This window comes from Acomys minous, assembly GCF_964271855.1.
Source record: "Acomys minous genome assembly, chromosome: 10".
Taxonomy (NCBI): Eukaryota; Metazoa; Chordata; class Mammalia; order Rodentia; family Muridae; genus Acomys; species Acomys minous.
In genome coordinates this window covers 99,155,286-99,173,139 of record NC_140491.1, presented here as the reverse complement: position 1 = coordinate 99,173,139, position 17,854 = coordinate 99,155,286, and the positions used below count along the sequence as shown (strand labels likewise).

Below are 17,854 nucleotides of genomic sequence, written 5' to 3'. Positions count from 1 at the left end.
CCTCCCTTCCTCCCTCCCTCCCTCCCTTCCTCCCTTCCTCCCCCCCCCCTCTCTGTAGCTCATATGTGAAGAACATTATTGTTCCTCTGTTCTATAATTTCAGTACAGAAAATAGAGTGGTGTAGATATAAACTAACCAGTGTATTGATGTCCACAAATTCTCTATTTGTTTAAGAATTAAAGTTATACTTCCTAATGTCATACAGAAGAATTGACTCAGCAAAGTATGAAGGCTTCAGGTAGAACCACCTTGTTTGCCGCTGACTGTGTATCAACAACTAATGGTTAGCCAGCGTAACTTTAAATAATCTTCTTGTCCAAGTGTCTGTCCCCAAAATATCTTAGCTGGAAATCAGATTGAGTATATGTCAAAAAGAGGTTGACAAGAAAAGATTATTCATACAGTTGCTGGTGAAGTGTGGGTACTCTTTGTAGAAGGCATAAAATAGACAGAAGTAGATTATTATAAAGAATGGATTCAGATATGGTAGGTAAAAGGCTGGGTTTTATAGTTAATTTTATAGTTAGCCATATATTGTGTATGTCCAGCCAGTCTCTGTCTTATGTACATATGTTGATTAGCTCTATATACTTACATACTAAAGACATGCATCTCTTCTCTCTGCAACTTTCGCTTATTTGATACTAGGATTTTGCCATACAGCAAGAAAAGTTGTCCGAAATGGGCATTATATTGAGTTCAGAGGACCCATACAGTTCATAAATTCTCTGGTGTCTACTGGATTTTTCATCAGGGAGACTTCCAATAAAAATGATCTATTTTAGAAATAATATTGTTTAGTGGGTTGAAATGTGGTGTAATAAAATTAGACCTTCAGTCTTCTAAAGTTACTACTTAGATGGCACCCTTGGGATGGTAAAATGGCTGTATAAGCAGATGAATCAGGCAGTTCCACTGATGGGTACATTTGTCAGTCTCTGTTACAGATATAATATATTCTTATATCTGTAATCCTGACACTGTTACATCCAAATGAAATCAACATGAGGTTGTCATCTTTAAGCAAATATGTTAAGTGTTGTCTTTTGTGCTTTGGATTTGAAAGAAAGGGGCCCAGGGGAGGCCGCATCATGCAAATGGAGCAAATCCCATTTCTTCTGAGCGAGCTGTGCTGTTTTTCCCTCCATGGCAGCTGGCTGTGTTATCTTTGTGTGTTTCTCTGAGTGCTGACAATCCTTTCAGTGATCTAAGTTAGGGCACATTAGAAAGTGGAAGCAGCTGTCTGTCGCTATACTGAGAGACGTGTTTGCTCTACTGCAAAGATGAAGGACCATGAATCCTTGACACACTCTCCCCCCTCCCCCCTGTACTTTCCAACATGATCAACATTCAGACGCACAGATTGTCTGCTTGGACAGTTTTTTGTTCTGACTGACAGCATCTGGCATAGACAAATTTAAAAATACATAGCATGCCATGCTTGGGCTCGGAGCATCCCTTCTTTATTAACCTTCTCATTTAAACCGTTCATTTACATTTCAAGAAAGGTTACAGCTTGATATGGTTGAAACGTTGATTTTTTTAAATGAATAACCTTCTAATGAAATTGTCTTGAATGAGCACCAAGCAGCTAGTGTTCATTAAAAATTACACCCGATTAACAGGGCCTTGAGAGCCTGAGAGCAAAGGGACTTCTTATTGTTTTAATCCACAATGCAGGCCAGTGTTTACCTTTCTGGCACAAAGCGAATAGAATTGATGCCTGTCCTCGCAACACTTCGGATACTGAGCACAACTATGATATCGCCCCTAAGCCGACAAAACACTTGGCCTTGTTTATTCAGCTTTTTCTCCACCCTCTTAGAACCCCCAGAGATGTGTTTTAAAATTTTTGAATGGTTCCAAAATATGCCCTTCTCAAATCCTTTCTTCCCCTGTCCCATCCATTTCATCTAATACTATGTTCTAAGTCCAGATTTTTTTCCCCCCAGGAGGAGGTATGTTTTCATGCGGGAAAGTGGAAAACACTTGGATGAAATCCTCTCCCTGGCCTCAGGGGAGTAGAGAGATAGCTGTTTGTTGACATTACTTAGTAATAAGACACAACGGTGTAAAACTCTTTCTCTGCTTCTCATACCCCTGTGCACATCACATTTCTCACCCATTCATAGTCACACGGCAGCCTCAGTGCACACTTGTCTGGAGTGCCTCTACAAACAGTGTGAATACCGGCCATATTGTCACCCTGTAGACACTGAGGCCAGGTGTGGCGGCGTGTGGGGTGGGTGAAGGGAGCTCTTCCCTTTTATCACTGCAGATTTCAGCTGTAGTCAGGCAGTGCTGGCTGTGACCATGTTAGTTGTAAGGGCTATTTGCAGGGAATGGTGATACAGAACTACAAGCCAAGATAAGCAAATTTATTCAAGTGTTGGGTTGTGCTTATGCAAAGCATATGGATAACAAGGGAAATCGGACATCAGGGGCGGGGCTTAACGAACAGTTGTAAGTGGTTGAAGGGGTGACTTTTAAAATTGCATGTAATAGGTATTTTGCTGCATAATGTATTTTGACTAATTTCATAAAACAGTAGATCTTGAATAAAAAATGAAAAGAGTATATACATTTATTTCTTATTTTCTTTTAATTGTTAAATTTTAAACTCATTTTATTCAAACAAAGTATGTCTTAAAAGTCTGCGTGTCTGGAATTAGCTTGTCTTAGTCTCTCATTGGGTCCTAAAGTCCTTATGTGTCTATAAATTGAAAGTAGACATTATTTATCTTTGTTTTTATTTTCTTGATAGCCCCACCCCCATAAATAAATGGTAAGAAATCACATCTGAATAGATACAGGACCAGTGTTTTCACTGCTAGTAAATGTTTTACTGTCATCATTTTAAACATAAATTACGTTTCTTTTTCTTTTTTCTTAATGAATACCTTTTGAAGGTTGTGCCAATATGTATCTGTAAGCAAAGTGGGAATGTGCTGGAGTACACAATTCCCTGGAGGAGGAAGCCAGGGTTAGCAGTAATGCTTTTAATCTGGACTTGTAGAGGATTCGGAGCGTCCATAGATCTGCTCCAGTAATTACCATACCCCAAGCGGCACTGGGAGAGGCATTTGCCTAAAAACTTGATGTCTTCATTACACTGTTTACATTTTAATTAGAAACATGAAAATTACTGATTCATACAGACAACTATAGTTTAAGTGGTTTCGTTCACCATCCAATAAATCATTAAAAAAAAATCCCTACAGTTGGCATAAATAGTTTACTAGGAATCATTCATGGGAATAATGTGTTGGCACTATAAGCTGCTTAAAATATGTTTTTATTTTACCAGAGGTAGAATTTGCATATAAATTAGAGAATGGCATTTTAAGTTGACAGTCATTTATGCAGAATACCACCCACATGCAAATACATGTATGGGTGCATGCGTATGCTTACATTGAGTTTGTAGGTTTTACAGTATTATGGATATAGATATGCACTCAACAAGGCCTCTCAGTTTAAAACCTGCATGTTATCTTCTTTGAAAGTCCTTTCAGAAGAGCTGTTGCTTGCTCTCAGTGTGTACGACCACAGACACAACTTGTATGTGTTGAGCAGTATGAACTCGCAAGAGAGGTCATGCTTATTTCCGGGTGCCTGGAAATGCAGTTGCTGCTTCCCTTGCTCCTTTGTGCCCCTCTCCGACTGTCCCTCCTCTAACTTCTGCATGTCCTGTCAACGCTGCTGTCCTAAAACCTGCTCTCGCTTGCCACTGGGGCTGGACTGAAGCACTGTGCCTGTCAAAGCCCATTCCTGAGTCAGCAGCACAGCCATTGCTTGACTTCTGTGACAGTCACTCAGCCAGTTTTCCATGCTCTGGGGATAGGTGTCCTCCTCATTAGCAAGGATGAATGACCCTTCCGGTTAGCATGTTCAAGCTCCTAATCTCCCCCATGTGCTGTCTGAGTTCGAATCCCTGCTCCAGAGCTGGAGTACTGAGGCACTGTAGGAGCCAACTTGTATATTTTCCCCATTACTGCGGACTCCTCGCCTTCCTTCTCTTTCTTCCCTCCCCCACACCCTTTAGTGTTGATTGATAGTGTGTAAAATGAATCCAGAATAGCCACAGACGTTAAAAACCATTTGCTGTCTCTCTATCTTTGTTAGAAAGTTATTGGTCATGGATGAAGGCGGCTCTGTGATTATTTTTTTTTGTTTGTTTGTTTATTGCTGCTTGGCTGAGGAACAACACACAGTGAGCAAATGTATGCATTATAGCACTGGGAAAAAAATTCACATTTTCAGCCTGGTTTGTTTTTCATCTTAGACCCATGAGCCCTAAGCGAGAGCAAATTTCAAAAGTATGGGACAGGATGCCTGTCTGCACGTGTTCTCTTGAAATGCTGGAGTAATCACTGTTTAATCTTTCCAGTGTGAACAGGTACCTTGTGCTATCTGTATGAAGTGGTTTCTCAGGACTGAGGGGCATAAGAACAGTTCTCACAGGTGGCTGTGCATAGGAAACATCATTTCACATCTACATCTCTTGAGTTGTCTTTTTAAAAAAAATATGTAGGGCATTGCTAGAGTTTGAAGGTGCCAATGAGTGGTTTTGTGTTCATGTGTGCTTTTTAGATCTTAATGGAAAGTCACTGGGATCCTTTCCATGGCAACAGAAGGAATAGGTCCAGATAATCAAATGAGGACTTTTCAAACAGTTATTAGTGTTGAACAGGCAGAGATGCTGAGCATGTTGGTAGGCTAACGGTAAACTCACGGGCAGCTGAGCCTTGTTCTCCTTGTATTGCCTCTTTGAGTGGCAGTGTGAGAGCAGGGAGGGCACTTATTAGGTCTCAATACCCCCTAGATGAGATTAGACACAACAGTGGACATCTGTAAGGACAGAAACATGCTGTTCACTTGTACACACAGCAAGACTCTCAGAGTTCTGTGCAGTCTGGGAAATCCTGTCTGCTTTATGCACTGTGGCCTGGATCGGTTATGTAGTGAGGGAGTGCTGGCTGCTGGCCAGCCATTGACTAGGAAATCATGGGTACCTGAGAGCTTATCGGTTCTTTTGCTTTGTAAAAGAAAAAAAAAAAGAAGTGATGAAAATGTTGGTAAACTGCCATGAAGGTTTAAACCTGCTGGAACAAGGAGCCGTGTAATCAGATTGGAAAAATGGAGCTGGAAGATCTCTGCGTGGAGAGGAGCCGTCTGTGGACTCCGTGAGCCGCTGTGCAAGTGCGCCGCTGTGCAAGTGCCTGAGCCGACCACTTTGTTAGCAAATCAGCTTGTTTGCTGCTGCAGCAGGGTGGAAAAGACCAGAGCGTGTGATGGTATGTAACAGGGGGAGAACTCTTGCATGGCACAATCTAATCAGCTTGCAATTAGCTCAGGCCCTACAGTCGCTTCCCCCCTACAACTCGCCCCCGCCCCCCCCCCCCGCATTAATGCTGTGTACTTTAAACAATTAAGTAAGGGAAAGAATCTTTCAAGCAAATCAAAGCCATCCTTTAATTTTATCACCCTGATGAGAAAGTATCAGGTGGTCCACTCATCCTCATGAGGAACTGGAAATTCTCTGGCTTACTGTAGCATAGCTGACGTTCAGGCTCACTTGCAAAGATTTTGACATGGATGGTGAGAAATGGTCCATCATTTTGACTGGAATCAAAGTTAAGATTGGTGTGAATCGAGATCCTTTTGGTTTGTAGATAATGTGCGTCTCTTTTCTGCTTTTAGCAGCTAGCAGCAGGCTGTGTACATGTGTGTTAAAAGACAGAGGTCTGCGTCGGTTAACTCTAAGCTCCTTTATGCTGCTGTTGACTCAGGCATCTGTGCACAGAACCTCTTGAAGCTCTGATGACATAGCCCCTTGTACGCATAATTCTACTGCTTCTCCCTCACCAGACATGACTTGCTAAGGTTGAGAAAAACAGGCTATCACTGCTGACCACGTGTGTTGCTTGTTAATCCTTTAAAATAAAATGCAGTTCCTCTAAGGGGAGAGAAGAGCAGAGAGCCCAGCAGATCTGCAAAATCAGTGCGATAGTTTTGTATTTCCCTCACTCAAGGACAGTAATGTCTGCAGCATTGTTTAACCAAGACACCTATTTACTGAAACAAAACAAATCCATCTTCAAAACAAACAAACGAACAAACAGACACTGCCTAACAGGCACTGCCTAACAGTTTGCTCTCTTCCTGAGAGCGTTTGTCAATGCGCATGCATCTCTCTGACCGGTTAGCTTTATTGCATGCTTGTCTTTCAGGAGGTGGAAATAGGCAGCATTCTACCAATGTTTAACAAGCTTCAAGGGCTGTTAGGATTTGCTTGTAGTGGCTCCTGGAGAATGCACTGGAATGTTTTAAGCAGTTTTACCTCCAGAACAGTCAATTCTTTCCTGAAATCTGTATACGATAATGATAGAGACATAGTGGTAATAATTTTATTTGATTACAAGACTGCCCTTGTCTGCAGCACAGTCATTTATTTGCTCTTCTTAGAGGATGTAATACTGATATTGAACTCCCCGTATACGATTTGCTTTTCAAATAGAAGCTGAAACTTGGAACCTATAGCCAAGTGTTGGGATTCAGCATTTTCTTGTCTGGCAGTCACAAACTTTAATAGATCGTGTATTAATGCTCGGGCTTGGGCAGGATAGCACACTTTATTTAATACATCTTCTCCTGTGTGTTTTACATTTTGCATTTGAAAGACTCAATTCTCATTTGATAAAGAATGAGAGCGGATAACAAGAAGTGCATTTAAAATTAGGTAAGCATCTAAGATTGCCCAGGCATTTGCTTGTGATTCTACACTGTGTAATTTTTTCTTTTTCTATTTTGAAAGTTTTTGTTTGTTTGTTTTTAATTAAAACGAGATTAAAAGAAATATATATCACCTGTGCATGTCTTACGCCATAGAGTTTCACTTTATATTCTTCTAGGGCAAATGCCATTAGATATGCACTTACTGTACTCTGGATTGTAAATCTTACAATTTAATGGTAATTCAGTGTGCAGTTATTGCTTCAGTGGCCTTTTTTTTTCCTTTCTTTTTTGTCCCATCTCACATGTGAAATAGGGTTACCCTTTCCAAGTGTCACATCCACAGAATTAGCTTTGGCACTTTGTAGCTGTGCTTGCTGTATCATTCTCAAGTTTTCAAACAAGAGTAGACGCTGAAGGTCCCATGTGGGGTTGATGAGTCGGGGGTTTGTGTTTTTATGTGTGGACAGCGTGTGGGGGCTATGAAATGGGAGTTCAGAGAGAGGAGAGAGAAGCAGAGACAGACTGAGGGAGAGGGACAGAGACACAGACAGAGAGATCCTGATTGTCAACGAAATAACCAGGGGCATTAGTCCCAGCCCAGAATATTACTATCTTTTTCTAAATAAGCATTTCCTCTAACCTTTTTCTCAATCTGATGTCCAGTTTTCTCTGGAAGATTGAGTCTTGTACTTGGCTCTCTGGAAACAGACACGGAATCTGATCAGCGCAGGTCTCTCTTTGCCTTGCTTACACTGTTAATATTCTTATCCTTTTTGGACAGTTTGGATTTTTTTTATAGAAACAGTATGTAAATTCGTAAAGAAATTATAAAAGGATCCTCCTCCTGCAGATAATGAGTTCTCTTAAGGAACTGCAGGTTACACAGCCACAAATGAGCTCTAAGTGGGGGGATTTAAAGTCCTGCGACAGCATTTAATTTCTTGAGGGAAGGAGTTCAGTTGAAGGTTAGCCTGTTATTGTGGTAACTACTCGCGTCCCCGCTCTTCTGCCAGCAGTACTGCACAAAAGGCACTCATTTTTATTTAACACGTAGGGAGGTATTAATCACTGCAGCATTTTCCTCAAAAATTTATCTTATCATATTCATTGTTTCACTACCCATGACAATAATAGGTGTTTAATTACTCAATAAGGACCATTTATAGATTCCATTTGTCCTGCATGCTGGACAAACGGTATTGATTTTGTACTTGGATGCAACATGAAATTGTATTAGACGCAATTAGAAATCCAAAGCTGGTAAAATGTACATTTGTTACAGTAACTGGACTTGCTTCGAGCAACAGCAGTGCCTTCTAGTCCAGGCGATGTCTATGGAGGATAAAGCAGATCTGATTTTATTGCGGCGATGTGATGAAAAATGAATGGTCTTTCCCCACATTGTGTGTGCACATTCATTTGTGTAGATTTTAGTTCTAGTGCAGCAGTAAAGAGCTGCATATAGGAGGTGAAAAGATTTTAAATGGATGGTGTTTGTAGCCAGAAAAGCCAATGTATACAGGTGAACACAGACTTTGTGTGATCTTGTAATTGAGATATTTGAGCCAACAGTAGGAATCTTAAATTTACCAAGTTATTATCTTGAGTGAGGGTGGGCACTATGCAGGCTAAAATCTCAGGTTGCGTTTTGGCATATCTCCTGTTAAAATGTCAAGGAAGACCTCTGTATCCTTATGGTGTCTTAATTTAAGCAGTACTGTTTTTGCTTGTCTGACTTGTTTGTGTGTTTTGTTTGTTTATTTATTTATTTTAATTTTATCTTATTTTACGTTACTGAATAACAACCATCCATTTAGCTGACTATAGTGGCACAGCACAGAATCTTGCAAAGGGCCAAACTCCAGTCTGTCTTCTGGAAGTCAGATGTGCCTGCAGTTTGCCTCTCCTTTTTGTGCCAAACACATTTTATGACTGCATTTGGCACATGCGAAACCATAACTAGAGGCCACTGTCTTATTGGTTGCACATGAATTGCCCATGATCTTCAGCTCTGTACAAATTTGTGTCTTGTGGAAGAAGGTCATTTAGCCTTGCCCAAACAAAGGAAAAAATAAAACAAGGTCTGAGAAGCAGCCAGCCACTGGGTCTTGGTAATTTCATAAGGATACACTGTATCCTCATTGGGTTTGATGATGTGTTTCTAAGGATAGTAGGCCTCTGACAAGACATTTCTCTTTTGGAGAGGTGTAAGGATGAACATCCTGCTGACCCAGGCCCCAAATAAAAGAAGTTACTGATTGACATAGGAGGGTATTGTTTTTGCAGACCACTATTGATTACTATTGGATCACCAATGGACTGCTATTTTAGCATAGTAGTTTTAATGTTTGTTTAGATGGTCCAAAACTTCAGGAGGAAGGCCTTTCATTTGCCTGATGATACATAAACATTCTTACTTCATGAACATTTATTTACATTGTTACTTCTCTTCTGGGCCATCACATATAGTATATGTTAGCATTACTTAAGCAATGAAGAATGAACACAAACCTGCCTAGTGTGTTATTCTTTCTCTGGGCTTTCAAAAATGGGTCGCAAAAAAGAATGTATCTACCTGACCATTTTAAAACACTATTCTCTCTCATAGTTTCTTTTTTTCCCCCTACTAGATAGGAAAGGATTAGCAAACATTTATTTTGGAAATAATTTGCATTTGCTAATTCTGCCTTGGAGAAGGTGGGCAGAGGCTGATAGGCAGGTACTTCTCTGTTAATGCAATCTCAGGTCTTTGAACTAGTGGGAAGATGTGCCTATGGTCACAAAGTGGGTTATGTCTTTGGTCTACAAGCTTAGTGGGTGATACATGCTATACTTTGTAAGGTAACATCACAATTTGGCAATGCAGCAGGAAATACAAATACTGCAGACAACTGGAAGGCAGTTTTTTTTTTTTATTCCTGCACAGTGAAAGTCAGGTTTGTAGGATTCTCTGGTCTGACCTCTAGTTCTCTGGTAATTCCTCTGTGATTTCTCTTGTACTGTTTAGTTCAGTATAGACAAACCACTTACTTGCTGCATAATGTGAGTGTAGATCTAATTAAGTATAAGGCATTTCATGAAGAAAGTAACTAGTTATAAAATATATTACAAAAGTGTTCTGTATAGGGGGCAGTTGATGACGAACTATTACTCTATTTGAACGAGTTTTACCATTAAGAGGAAGGTCTGGTTGCTTGAGGGATGTGTGGATTTGGGGTGCACCGCGTCTTACTGTATCCGCTCTGTGGGTTGACGAAAATGGAGCTGTGGCCTTTTCAAGGACCCATGTCTTCAACCAGGCTTCAGATTCTATAAGATCATATGTGCTAGCGGATTTATGAAGACAATTTATTGCTAGATTCAGAGGAGCTTAGACTCTCCCGGGGAGGGGGTGTATTTTGAGATCTTTGCTTTATCCTCTTGCTTTGAGGAAACTTTCTATATACATGGGAGCAATGGCATGGTCATATGTGCAGTCACTATTTTTTAAGCATGAAGAGTAGTATATGGATTCCTGAATCTCCCTCCCCCTCCCTCTCTCCATCCTTCCCTCCTTCCCTCCCCATCTCTCTTCTCTCCCTCCTTCTTTCCTCCTTCATGCTCTCTTTCACCCTTCTGTCTTTCTGACACGGGGTCTCCAGGCTGACCCTGAATTCTTCTTTATAGTCAAGCATGACCTTGGACTCGGATCATTCTGGCTCCACCTCTCAAGTGCTGAGATTACAGGCTTGTGCCTCCACAAGTGGCTTTCGGTACTGCAGGGCGGTACAGCATGTTGCTTGTGCAATCTTTTATCCACGCTAGTATCCTAATCCATCTCTGTGGCTTTATCTCTTGGTGACACTTCCATCAAATCTCTCCACTGCCTCCTGTCCACTCAGCAGCCTCTTCCCAACCTCCCTTTTTAGCTTTTTGAATAAAAGAAATCAATAAGACTATTAAAACCATCGAGAACTTTTTAAAACAGAGAAATAATATTTTAATTGCTACTGGCATGCCAGTTTGAAGCCCATATCCTCCTTTATGACAGTTCGGTTTAGAAACTACATTGCTTCATTTCAGTAACTTTATTACCATTTGGCTCAGAGATTGCTATTTCGCCTTGGCCACAGATTTCATCAGTTGCCCGGTTCACCTTTGTCCACGCTATACTTGTGAAATGACCTCTTCCGTTAGTGCTTGTCAATAGTAAATTGCTATATTCTGTGCCTAGAAACACACTGGAGCACGACAACACTTTATTGAATGACTGAGTTTGAAGTTAATTTTTCCAAAATTAAAACTTAATTGGAATAGTCCTAATTATTATTTAGAGCCAATTAATTAAGACATTTCTTGGGGTCAGCTTTTTCTGATGCTGTTCTTATTGTTAATAGGAATACGGGACTTTTTAGACCACACATGTGTTTGTAGACCAAGTATGTGGTATTTTTTTTCTCCTCTCTCTAATTTTCCAATCATTCTGTTAAAATATTACAATGAGAAGTGGCCAAGGTCTAGTTATACTATGACATCAAATTTAATTTACGTTTGAGAATTTTCTGTCGATACAGCCTCGGTCCACAGAGAGCTCTGTATTGTTTAAGTTTAGGAGTATGCACTGTGGCTGGGTTCACTATTGAAAGCTAACTCTGAAAAACGGTTTCCTTAAAACAAATAACCAAAGCGCTGTAGTTAAAATATTTATAATTCTTTTAGTTACTTCAAGATTAAGTATATTTGTCATAACTATGTAAATTTGTTAACTATTAAAATATTAGTTGTTCCATTATAACATTTATAAGAAAAGCGTGTCACTGTTCACTTCTTTACATAGTGTTTAGCTCCTTTATCTCATTAACAAAGCTGTTGCCAGAAATAGAACACTGATAAGTTGCTTGAAAATGGAGGTAAAATAAAATGCCAAAACTCTTGGAGGCACAGCCTTGGGGGAGGTAACTAATGTTTGCAGAGCATTGCTGCTCTCCAACAATGCCAAGATGCTCTTGGTCTAAGATGATTACTTTTACAACTTTTGCTTTTCAATCACACTTGATTTCCAAACATCTTACTATGGGAACATTTGACGATCTTTTTAAATTTTAGTATACTTTATTTATTTTGTATACTCAGAAATAGTCAGGCATGGGATAGTTTACCTACTACTCATAGGCCAAAAGAGAGGGGAGCAGATGAGAGGGTAGAAAGAGAAACATAGAGAGACAGAAAGGGAGAAGGTGAGGGCAGGGAGAGAAAGTATAGGATATATTCTGAGTTTTCTCAATGAAAATATGATTGATTTAAAAATTAATGTTAAATAGAAATGAAATAAAAACATGTTACAAATACATACTTCTGCTGATGTTAGGCAACAGAGACAGCAAAAAAAAAAAGTTAATTTCTTCACTTCTAGATACAGAGGACTATACCATGGCTGTGGCTTTCAGGAATGGGAAAGATTCATATGTTTGTTTAAATCTTTGGGTATATTTGCAATAAATTTTTGATTGTTTTAAGTGCACCTACAAAGAACATAATAAAATGTTAGATATGAAAATACCATTTTGTCAGACTTTTAGATAATAGAAGGTCACTTCTGTGGTGTATAATGAGTGATTTCCACATTATGTCGCAGACACTGGTGTTTGGGCTGTGTCTGATGTTCAGATGGTATCTTTACATTAGTATCGAAGCTAAAGAAGTATGCATCCAAATGCATTTGTAGGATGATATGCAGCAGGAAGTAATGTGAATTTTATATTCTAAACACTGTACTTTAGACATACTTTACTCCCACTCCCCAAATGATAACATAGTTTTAAGCACAGAATAAATACACATATATTTAGGCAGAGTTTGAATCGTACGGTAAGTAGAAAAGTCATACTTTAAACGGTAGTTGAGCAAGTTGCTTGAGATTATTAATAGTGTCACATTTTAAATAAAATGAATACGTCGCAGAGGTCATGTCCTTGTTTCAAAGCAAAGTTCTTTTTAAAAAGATCCATTCACAAATACTAGTGGGTGAGAATCACCAACATGGAAAACTGGATGAGCCGGGAGTGTGAGTTTACTGGTAGATCAGTTAAACATCAGCGCTTAAAAGTATAAAGTTTGTGTAGCGTTTAACGGGCCTTAGAAGAGCATTTAAGGCAGCTTGTGTGTGATATGCAGTACTAACAGAGCTTCCCGGAGCCCCAGAGGAAGCTGAAAATGGAATTCGCATGCCTGCGGCTTCTGGGGACGCTGAGATTGTGGTTAGCATGACTGAAATAAGGCTTGCTTGCCACCGTGTAAATTCTCCAGATGAAGAGAAATGAAAATACATGAAACTCTCTAGCAATTTAAAAACACACATACTTATGAATGTGATTAAAACAGATCTTAAGATGTCAGATTTTTCTGGAGCAGTTTTAATTTGGAGCCAGTTATCGGGGGCGGGGAGTAACAATAGCAACAACAACAACAACAAAAACAAAAGTAAACATTCCTTATGGCCCATTTTTGTCATCATTTTAATAGAAAACAAAAAGATTAAGGAGATAGGGAAATGGCAAGGAGAATCACCACAGTAAACTTTTTTTTTTTTTTTGAGTCTTGCTTGACAGTTACGGAATGCCATCTTGTAAAGTTGGCAAGTGAAAAGATGAAAACAAACAACAGAAATCAAACTACTGGAAGACTTTCCATAAATAAATAAATGCCCTTTTCTACAAGTTTTTATAAGTGCCCATATTGTCGTCTTACATTTATGCGCCTGTGTTTACAAATGTTTATGTTTTATACATACATCTCTCTGTCATCTGTTGCTCTGTGTCTACCTGTCAATTGTTACTCATATTTAGGATCTGACCTCTGCTGTTGTGCGGTAATTAAGGAGGACAAGCTCAGCCATGCTGGGTCCTGTCATTTTCATCTTAAAGTAGATGACTTGCGTATAATTTCTCCATGAGGTCTAAAAGCTGGGAAGATCTAACTTTTTAAAAAAGAAGTTCCATTTGGGTGATTATTAGGCTAGAAACTGATTTTGTCCTTTAATTTTTCCTGGTGAATGCCAGGTGTGTAACAAGAGAAGACTATGTTGTTTCTGAGCCTCCTGGACAGTGGGTCCCACACCCTGGAATCAATACCTCTGGAGAATATTCCACTTCAAGCTCACGGTTCTCCAGTGTCTGTATGTGACTAAACCATATGTTTAGTTATGTATGAGTTATGATCTCAATCATAAGTGGTTCCTGTTGTGAGTAGGATGAAAATACACATCCATTTAGAAATGACCAATGCTGTCAAAAATGCATCTTTGCCTGCTCATTTTTTTTTCCGCCAGTGAATGTTAAAGGCAAAAAATTCTTCTCAATCTGAGAAGCTTTCTTTTGGAATGAATGAATGAATGAATGAATGCGTGCACACCATGACACACCTGTGGAAGTGCAAGGACAGTTTGCAGGAGTCAGTCTCTCTTTCCACCATGGTCCCAAGGAAGGATGCAGGTTTTCAGACTGTATGACAAGCACCCTTACCCAATGTGCCTTTGAAATTAAAAATGTTGAAATCTGTGCCCTCTCCTATGTAATTCGACTAGGAAATGCTGCCTTGGATTTCACACACCTTTTATACCTCTTCAAGGTCTTTGGAAAATTTAATTACAGTTGAATACCTAGTTAGGGCTATGGTTCTATCTTCTTACAGAGCATATGAGCTAGTCTATTAGAGTGATAGTACTTAGCTGATGAAGTCTTTCTATTGCTGAGTGACTATGTGTTGAAAAATTTTCATAACCTGTGATTGTTTAATATATGTGTGTTTTCTTAAATAATTATTACCTATTTGTAGATTAATATATTTTCAAAATGCTTCGCATTGTTTCCAAATCTTCATGGCCGTTGGCTTAGTGTGAATTAGAGTAAGCTCATTCAACATCCTCATGGGTCCCCTCTGTGTTTGTTATAATAGTTAATTTTAAATGCAGAACATACACAAGTCCTTTATGGAAATGGCTGACAGTATATGTTCAGAAATTGGTATAGCATTATGGAATTAACTCATTATGTCTCAGTTTATCCAACTTTTAGTGAGAGGCACATTCCATTTTTTAATTTTACTTTTCTTGCAAAGATAATATGTGAATTAGTTCATGCTGAAAAAGAAAGTGCTCTGATGAGGGGAGCTCCATCTAAATGCTAAGTATTATTTATTATTCATGTAAGCATATTACTGTACCCTTCAATCACCTTTTTTTTTTTTTTGGATGTTTCAAATGGGCAATTACTGTCTCTTTGTGTAAAGCTTTTAAATTTTTTAATTTAAATTAAAAGTTAATCTAATTTAGGAAAACTCTGCCAGCTGGAAAAGAACACAGATTTTTTTCCCCTCCCTTTCCAAACAAAACATCAATTCAGAGAAGACTCTAATACGGCAGTATGCGCAGGCTTTTCTGAGCTGGTGGTGTTAGGGAGGAGGGCTAATTAGTAATGGCTGCTTCGAAATGCTGGTAATCCATGTGTCAGGGTTAGTGATGATAATAGATCTGATTAGGTGGAATTAACTGATATTTAGAAGGATGGAGATTCTTTTGTTTATGAAATCTCCATTTTGGAAGTACATTACATAGCTGGCAAAGCTGCATCCATGAAATCAACTTAACATGGCTTTCCCTAGCACAATGCCCATGTATGAGTGGGGTCAGGTGGCAAGGAGGGTTTTTTGGGCATAAGAAGACCTTTGGTGTGTTAGGCTTCACGTAGGAGCATGCACATTAAGCAGAAGAGTTCAGAGGTCAGAAATCTGACTTGTGCTTCAGAGGGCGGGTCTCTTCCATGGACATCTAGCCATTTTCCTTCCAGGTCCTTCTGGGTCTCCACATCTCATCCCTGCTGAGTCCAAAGTCACTGGCCTTCCTTTTAAGAGAAAAAGTCGACAAACTGCATAAGAGAGAGAGAGAGAGAGAGAGAGAGAGAGAGAGAGAGAGAGAGAGAAACCCACTGTTTTCTTAATTCCTCCCTGCACATTTGCATATTTAAACTTCCCTCTAAAAGGAACCCACTTTAAGTATTCCCCAGCACCATTAAATTTTAAGGAAGTCTGCTTAGAAATCACATTACTCAGTCCTATAGTTCCAACTGCCCAGCAGTATCATTAAATCCTCTAGAATGATTCCAGTCCCATAAAAATTGGGGGCCCCTTTACTTTGTTTCCATATTCAAATGGAAATCTTTTTGCAAGTTAGTAATTAAAGTATTTAACCTCTCTCTCCCTTCATTTATTAGAAAACTCTTTTTTCTTTATTTTTTCAATTACGAAAAACTGCTAAAGCCAATCAAGCATTTATTTTGATAAACCGCTTCTAACAGTCTCAGCTAAATTCTGCAAATACAGGAGGGGGGAAACTCCCAGCAAAATAATCACCCTGAGCAGCTTTTGCAGAGACCTTACGCTCAACCTGTTCAGAGATAATTATGCCAAGCTTTTAGTATGGGGCAAAGGAAAACATAAAATTAAGGCATGAAAGAAAGTCTACCTATTTTGAGAAAATACTGGGATAATTGGTACTCTTTTTATTACCACTTTATTATAGAAAGTTATTGTCTTGCCTTGAAATATAGGTTTACAGCAGTGAAATAGTTCTATGTGGGGTTGGGAGAAATTCTGTTAGATGGATTGATTTAAAATGTAATAAAAATAGCAAATTGCTAAACAGTGAATTGCTAAATAGCCAAATTAGAGTTCATTATTTAAATGACTCTTCTTTTTAATCATATGATGTTCAAAATTGCTTTGTTTCTGACAAGTACATTAGAAGGACCTGCTTTGTTCTCCCGGCTTGTTTTCCCCCTCCTTTCAGAGTAGCCTCTGGTTTGGAGCTGCAGGGCCGGGAGCTTTCTTTAAGACCCGACAGCAACAGGAACAGTTTTGTTGCATGCTCTGTGCTGGGAGGAGGCAGAAGACAGATTCCCTGAGCTATGAATGGTGCTGATACGAAATATGACCCTGATAATGGTTATTCAGTGCTCTCGAAACCCACCTCTTTTACTGACTTTGTCCTTTTATACGTGAAGGTGACACTGAAGAGTGTGCCTGCCCAGAGAGGTGCAATCTGTCTCTATTTGTGTGTCACCAGGGACATATCTTGGCCTAGCAGGGCCCAAGCCTCACACCACATGGGGGCCTTGTTTTAAGGACAGTGGTTCACAGTTAACATTTATCCTTGACCCTTCAGCTCCCCTAAACCCCTGGAAGATCTGCCTCTGCTGATTTTGTACCATATGGATGTATTATTGAGAATGAGTGGTGGGAGGCCTCACTTGATCGGATTTAGTTGATTCCAGTGCTAAAAATGTATGGCTAGGAGATGACTAACTTAACTTGTAGATATTTTGGCAAAAAAACCCCAAAAACCTACTTCCTTAAAACTGGTGTTACTATTGAGGACTTGGAAGTGAAGTTACCAAATATGCATGGCTCAGTCTCCACAGTCCTCGCCTCTGTAGCTTGATTATAGACAGTACTTATCCGTGCAGCTGGCAACTCAGAGCAAACGCTAACGTGCATCATCACTCGTCTTCAAGTGTCACCCTCAAGGAGCTGTAGAGGAAAGAGAGGCCGGGGTTCGTTAGAAGCGATGGAGTCTTTAAAAACCCCAACACTGCTAATAAAAATGAAGATGGGCCAATAGCGGGGAAGTCTTTAGTTTCTGCACGGCAACCAAAAATTACCAGTAAAAGGAGATGCCATTGGTCTGTCCACGTCACTTTCTAGTGTCACAGGCCCTTTGGAGGTAGCTTAGTATGCTCTGCAGCTAGGAGGCCTGTATGCTGAAGCTTCGTACAGCTCCTGGGATTGCTTCTGGAACACTTGCGTTTCTAGAGAACCTTCGGCAAGCTCTCCCGGCCATTGGTCTCCTCATATTCTCAGCTCCTCATTGACTCGGACGTTCAGTTTAGGTAGGTTCGTGGTGTGCAGGAGCTCTCCTCTGTTGAGATCATGTCTTGAGTGAGCACAGACTCATAGAGTGACTTTAGGGTATACTAGTGTGTCACAGGTGACGGAAGTAGCCTCTTAGGTTTTCATGGCTGCTGTGATTGGTAAATCCTTATACCAGTAACTGTTCTTGCTTCTCACAAATCCCAGAGCTAAGCA

General features: G+C 39.7%; 1 protein-coding gene across 5 annotated transcripts in view; it reads left to right on the top strand.

Moving 5' to 3' along the window:
- The window catches only part of FIGN (fidgetin, microtubule severing factor), a 133,855-nt gene that overhangs the window by 17,059 nt on the left and 98,942 nt on the right, over positions 1-17,854 (top strand). Inside the window, exon 1 of one of the 5 annotated variants that reach the window (XM_084800057.1) lies at positions 5,103-5,298. The exons of the other annotated variants lie outside the window; for them this stretch is intronic. The gene's annotated coding sequence lies outside the window, so the exon portion shown is untranslated. Of the gene's footprint in view, positions 1-5,102; positions 5,299-17,854 lie in introns of those variants that run through there. 5 annotated transcript variants of the gene reach the window in all.